Source organism: Rhipicephalus microplus, chromosome 10, assembly GCF_043290135.1.
Source record: "Rhipicephalus microplus isolate Deutch F79 chromosome 10, USDA_Rmic, whole genome shotgun sequence".
NCBI lineage: Eukaryota > Metazoa > Arthropoda > Arachnida > Ixodida > Ixodidae > Rhipicephalus > Rhipicephalus microplus.
Genome location: NC_134709.1, coordinates 59712459 through 59719145, shown reverse-complemented (window position 1 = coordinate 59719145; position 6687 = coordinate 59712459).

The following is a 6687-nucleotide window of genomic DNA, read 5'->3' as shown; positions in this document are numbered from 1 at the left end:
AGTATATTTCTAATTGGAGTCGTATCAGTTATATCGTTTAGGAAGGCTGGTAAGTGGTAACAATCTCCTGCTCAAATTGTCATAAAGAGTACATTGACGAAACAAAACAGCCAGTTAGTCTTGGATTGAACGGACATCGCGTGGACAAAGGGAGTAAACCACCGAAAGCAGGGGCACAGCACTTTAATATAGCAGGGCACAACTTCTACGATTTCAAACTCTACATACTTCAGTCAAACTTCCAATCCGCAAGAGACAAAAATATAAGAAGCCGTACCTTATTCACAAGTTGACGACGCTCCAGCCAGTAGACATAAACGTTTCTAAAGGTGCCCTTGATTCCCTTCGGTATGGTACATACACGAAAAAAATCACTGCTAGTGAATCCCTTCGTCGTCTAGGAATTTCAAACCTCCCATTGTTAGGTTCTGACCACCGGTTCGACAACCGGGATCCACCGACATGTGTGCATTCTCACCTCCCCCTCCCCTATCCTTATGTTCTTTTCATTCACAGAATACCTCGTCCTCCTTCACTCACACTATTCGTCACAACATCCCCCCTACCACAATCTCTCACACACACCCGCGTATGCGATGTTGCCCCTCCCCCTCCTCAGTTAGAATGGGGGATAAAGTATGAAACGTGTACAGTCTAGCGCTAAAGAAATCAGTTCTGTTTTAATCTTAAGAAACACAAGTCCGCTTGTCGAAATGTTGGCTCCACACAACCCCTGTTTACCGATATTTAATCGTAAGCTTCCATCTTCCCCTACCTACCGTTTTTCTTTATTACCTATACTTTGTAATCTTCAGCAACAAAATCAGTCGATTATCAGCATTTTGCCAAGTTCGTGTTTTGAGACGTCCTGTCACTCACGTTTTCTTTTTTCCATGGAGCTATGAGACGCCTGCACAACTTTGCCTCTTCAGCGCTGATTCGCTTTCTTCAAAGTATTCAATGGTTTGTATTGTTACGGTGCATCATCGACAGGAGCAAGCGTGGCACTTTGTGTAGGCGTTGCCAGACTCAAACCGTATCACCGTCCTCGTTCGTCACCGCCGTGCTAAGCACCGTGACGGCGCTTCCACTGCAGGGGAGTGATGTTACGGTGCATCATCGACAGGAGCAAGCGTGGCACTTAGCGAAGATGAAGAAGACGCCTGTGCGTTAGGCGCTTGCGCGAGAGGCAACTCAGACATCTTGTTCGGCTGCCGATTCTCGGTGGACGCTATCCTATAAGCCAAGACCTCGCCCCGTCACAGTATTTAAAGAAAAGTCTACCTAAAAGTTTTCTCAATGGAAGTGCGCAATAAAACTGTCTTTAGAATGGCGCCCATTACAAAAAGTGGACTGCTTTTCCCGCATCTGATCTCAGCCGAAGGCAACTGACGTTCTCCTCACTTTTACTGTTTCTCACAACTCACCGAATTCGGGCCCTTGATGCGGACTGGTCGTCGAATTCAACGCCTCCAGCGTCATTCGGAGTCGTCGCGGTTTGGTGACGGGGGAGCCGGTCACCAAGGCATGGTGGACGACTCCCATCTCCGCGATCGGTGCCTCGTCAACGCTGGTTGTGGCTGCATAATGAGCTTCATTTAAAAAACCTGTACGTGTTTGATTAGGTTAGAATCTGTAGACGCTTATATATCAAAGCTGTTAGTGGACCATCAGTGGCGATGTTTCAAATCAATGCGAGTGATGCAAAATTCAACGCGTGATTACGTCACTATATTACGTCCTCACATGAGGTTAATTACATTTTACACTTACCAGTCGTCGTCATGTAGCACACGATGCCTACGACGAAGAGAATAGCGAGCACGGCCGTCACAGCTATGACCTCGTCTGGGTGCCTGCGTCAATAAGCGGCATGACAAGGTTTTGTAGCAAACGTGTCTGCGTGTGCAAGGGAGGAAGTGTGATGAATCATTGAAAGCTCATTACTTCGCACTTCACGGAACGGGAAAAAAATGGCCGAATGAACCGGATGCTAAATCATCAAAAATATAAACACAGCAAAAATAATTTCTGTTACGATAGTATTTAAATTTTCCTGAAAAATACATAACATTTGCAGCTACTTTTGCACCGAAGCAGTGTAAAACACCCACTTTTCGACATTCTGTGACTTAATCCACAATTTTACCGCGTGCAAGATTTCCGTGAAGGAACAGTCATAAACGTGTTACGCACCCCTGCCTTTACCGCCACCACCAACATGCGCTGGTGACAATAGTCTTATCGCAGTTCAAATGGGTGGCAGGTGGTGGTTCGTCCAACGCAATATAGCAAGCGAGTTTTATGTGAACACACGCACCACGCCCAAAACTCCCCAACCTCACCAGTTTCGATCATGCTTAAGTTCGGGATCCATGAGCGCGTTTTCCCTCCTTCGTGCCACGCTCCGCGAATCATGCGAATTCAACTAAAAGCAAATTGAGGTCAAATACTACAAAATAATGAAAGCTTGATGACATTGCATTACACACGTGCTTGCCAGCACAAGTGAGCACGTCCTGATTATCCAGTTTTCCAAATTAACGAGGTCTACACAATGAGCTGTTACTCTACTAAGTATAGGAATGTTACCCTGAAGTAGTTATTTCGTTTGGATATTCTGCATATTCTTATGATACCAAATAGAAAAGAACTTAAAGTATGAATTCATCTCAGTCTACGATTCCGTACCAAAGCTAATTTTTAGGGGCGAAGCTCCTTATGGCATGGCTTGTGCGTCCCTCGTAGTACGTAACCACCAGTGGCACATACCCGAAATAGCAGTCCTTATGATTTTGACCTCCAAGGTGGTTCCGGTGAGAGATTTCTTCTGTGCGTTGTCGAACAATAAAAGATAGTGCTCAATGCACATGTTAATGGCTGCTAAGGGGGAATGAGAGACAGGAGCATTCGGCCTTTAGGTAACGCGCACGCTGCGATCCCCATTAGCAGCTATTGGCATGTACATTGAGCACAATTTGACAAGAAAGGGTTGCTACGTTATACTCGCTGGGTGTAACCTCCTTGGTTTTAGAAAGGTTTAGCGAGCGTTAGGCCGCATAGCCATGAATACAGTGAACTAGTATATACCATGAACTCGAGGTGGTTAAAGGTGGGAAGTAAACCCGAAGTGCTAGCCGTAAGAAAGTGTGCATGTGCCACCTCCCGTTTAGTCCTGAAATGTCCGCTGGATGGCGGTGCTTCTATATGGAGAATATATGATGAAAAGATGCAAGATGGTGGTACTTGGAGTGCTGAATAGATGGACGAACGGACACACAGACAGATGCATGGATGGACGCATGAACGGACGCAGGCGCGGATGCATGGACGAACGCAGGGACGGACGCACGAACAGACGCACGCACGGACGGGTGGATGGACGCATGGATGGTTACACAGACGTACGCAGGAACGGACGGAAGCAAGAACGAATGGACGGACGAATGCTTCGCCCCACTCCTTATCATTCACTCCGAGGATATGCTGCCATTTTTTTATCAACTGCGACGGTTCCATGGCGTTATACGTGTCAGTACTTTGTGGTTCCGGGCAACAAAGAGGTGGATGAACATTTCTTCGTACCATGAACACTACTATACCTTCCGGAATTCTCTAAAACTTGTGCGGTATAACATGGAAGATGGTTGAATGAGACACGTACATTAAACCACATTAAAAATAGTGTTAATCTGTTATGAAGACCTGTGCTCCTTGTTACTATAAGCGCTTTGAAATTAAAAAAAAATATTATCGCTGGAGTTTTTTCACGCGTTGTGCACAGAAACTTTTTTTCTAATTTGTAGATGATTGTTCAATCTGTCATGCACTGGTTGTATACACAATATCAACATCTTCTAACGTTGAAGTAATCTGACACAAAATGTTTATCTGTGACTATAAATATCAGGCATATTTTCCAAGCATTGTTCACTAAATTGAACAGTAGAGAAAAAAAAGGCGTACTTACGATCCGGTAGTTGCTGTAACGAGCAGTGAACAGCAAACTCATAACATCGCGTAGAAGCATGAAATTATCATTTTAAGCGTTCCACAGTCTTATAAGGGTGTCATCAAGATCATCAACATCATTATCATCATCATTATCATCATCAACATCATCAGCCTGACTACTTCCACTGCAGGACAAAGGCCTCTCCCATGTTCCGCCAATTAACCCTCGCCTATGCTTGCTGCTGCCAATTTATGCCCGCAAACTTCTTAATCTCATCTGCCCACCTAACCTCCTGTCTCCCCCTAACTCACTTGCGTTCTCCGGGAATCCAGTTAGTTACCTTTATAAGGGTGACTTATATGACTTATAAGGGTGTATTTGACGTTAAATATATGATGTATGCATTAATACCGGGAGGCGTTTGCTCCACTTCTGTCATCATACTGTCTGCAAAGCATTTGGGTTTCAGAAGGAGCTAGAAAAAGCTTTAAATACATGTAATTCCTATCGCATTAAATATGCATATTGAACCTATTTATGAACCTAAACGTAGGGCAGGTTTGTGAACTTTTCATCAGTAAAAACTTTTTTATAATAAAAACTTATTCCTAAAAGCTTGCTTAGTGCTTGAGGATGATGATCATGCGCATCTAAGACAACACTTTTAATTAGTGTACTCTGAATGTGTTTTCAAACTTGGCTCTTGTAGCAGCTGTCAGAAAATATCAAAATATTGGCCCGTATTCATAACAAAAAATTGTCTTCCGGTGTACAAGCCAGTAAGAAAAAAATTTAGGTCATGTCGTGTTGCGGGACATTTTATTGGTATTGTCATCATGCCAGCAGAAAGAGCACTTATGAACGAAATGGTTCGTTGCTTTCACCTTTAGTTCATAGTCCTAACGTCGCTATTAAACATATATATATATATATATATATATATATATATATATATATATATATATATATATATATATATATATATATATATATATATATATATATATATATATATATATATATATATATATATATGTGTGTGTTTGTGTGTGTGTGTGTATATATTTAATGGCAGCAGGTTCCCCATCCTACCTTTTATTATTCCTTTTGTGTGGCAGTGCATTGACGCATCTTCACGAATCGCAAAGTAATCAGGTGTGGTGTGAAAGACAGACGACGTTGCAGTGAACATCGGTAAGGAAACGATGCCTTAGAGCAATGAGCGAGCTGGTTAGTGCTGGCCTGGCCAAGGCAAACAACGTGCGTTCCATTCACAAAAGTTATTTCATGTGTTTTATTGTCTTCGGTCGCTCACCTTTGCTAACATCTCCCACAACATGATTGACTCAAACATTCTCTCACAAAAAGTTTTGGCTTACGGCGTTTTGGTGAGCGTTCACGACAATGCGTTACCCTGTGCTTGGCATTCTGCAAATTATTTGCTTATGAAACATTCGAACGGCAAACCGATGGTGACACAAGGGCACAAGAGAGTGTCGGAGTGATGCGCTGTGGGCAGGCGTTGGCGGCCAAAATATTTACCGTATCTTATATGAGCACGTACAACGTCTGTAAGGGAGAACCATTAGCCTTCGTACACTTACCTGAATGTCCGAAGCTTCGGTCTGGACGAATTGTGTTACCTGTACAAATTGTTCAGTTGAAAGCATTATATGCCTCATAAAACGGGACACGGGACCATAGGTGTCGACAGTGTACATTCTAAGTTTAAAAAAAAATATTGAGGTTTTTCTTTCTCGGCACGTGTATGACTCCCACATATGTAACTCTCTTTAACGGGGACACTTTAACTCCCTTTTGTACATTCCTGGGACGCAGAACTCGTCAAAAAACTTAGTTAACGGTCTCTCTAAAACGAGTCACATATGGAAGTTAAGCTATATATATGGTGAAAAAGGAGAGTGAAATGACTTTTTTTTTAGAGTCTAGGCATCAGCATCATAAACGCATAAAACCGTCATAGTGTAAGGACGTCACCCTACAACGTCATCACCACGTCAAATATTACCAATGTGTCTCCGTCATCATGGCGTCATTATGACGTCACATTCATCCTGTGGCTATAGGAATTCATTCTGTATGCAAATATTTTGTAACCCACTTAATGACGAAATAAAACTATTTCTGGTTTTGATTGGCGTCTCGTAACTGGACGCCCTTGAAGACGATCTCGCATGACATCGCGCATAGGTTAAAGGAGAGCTTTTTGCATTGCTGCTTCATTGCACGAAATTGTTTTATGCCGGCGTTCAACGAGACTTTACAGACATTATTTTTTGACAGATGTAAAGTAGGTGAAATGCACACGATCAGGTCAGGAAATATTGAAGAAACAGTTTCGCTGATTTCGGTGACCTGGGACTTAAAACCACGACCTTTGGGTCGACGCTGATTGGAGTCAGGTGCATCACCTGCTGAGCCACCGACGTTTATGCACAAACCTTTGCAAAGGCGCCTTACATCTTCCACATCAAGCTTTCACGCCGATGTTTTCACTTGATGCGGCGCCACCACCTTGCAGTGGCGAAATGAATTACCGCGATAAACCTACGAGCGCGCTTGGGCAGTGCCAGCTATGAGACGCCTCAGTGTCAGCGTTCCTTCGCTCAACGCTGGAATCGAGGCATTCTATACTGACCAGGGCAGAAACTGGCTCCCCGATTTCCATTTTATTTCGTTTTATTGGACTGTGAGCGCGTTCTCTTTTCCGG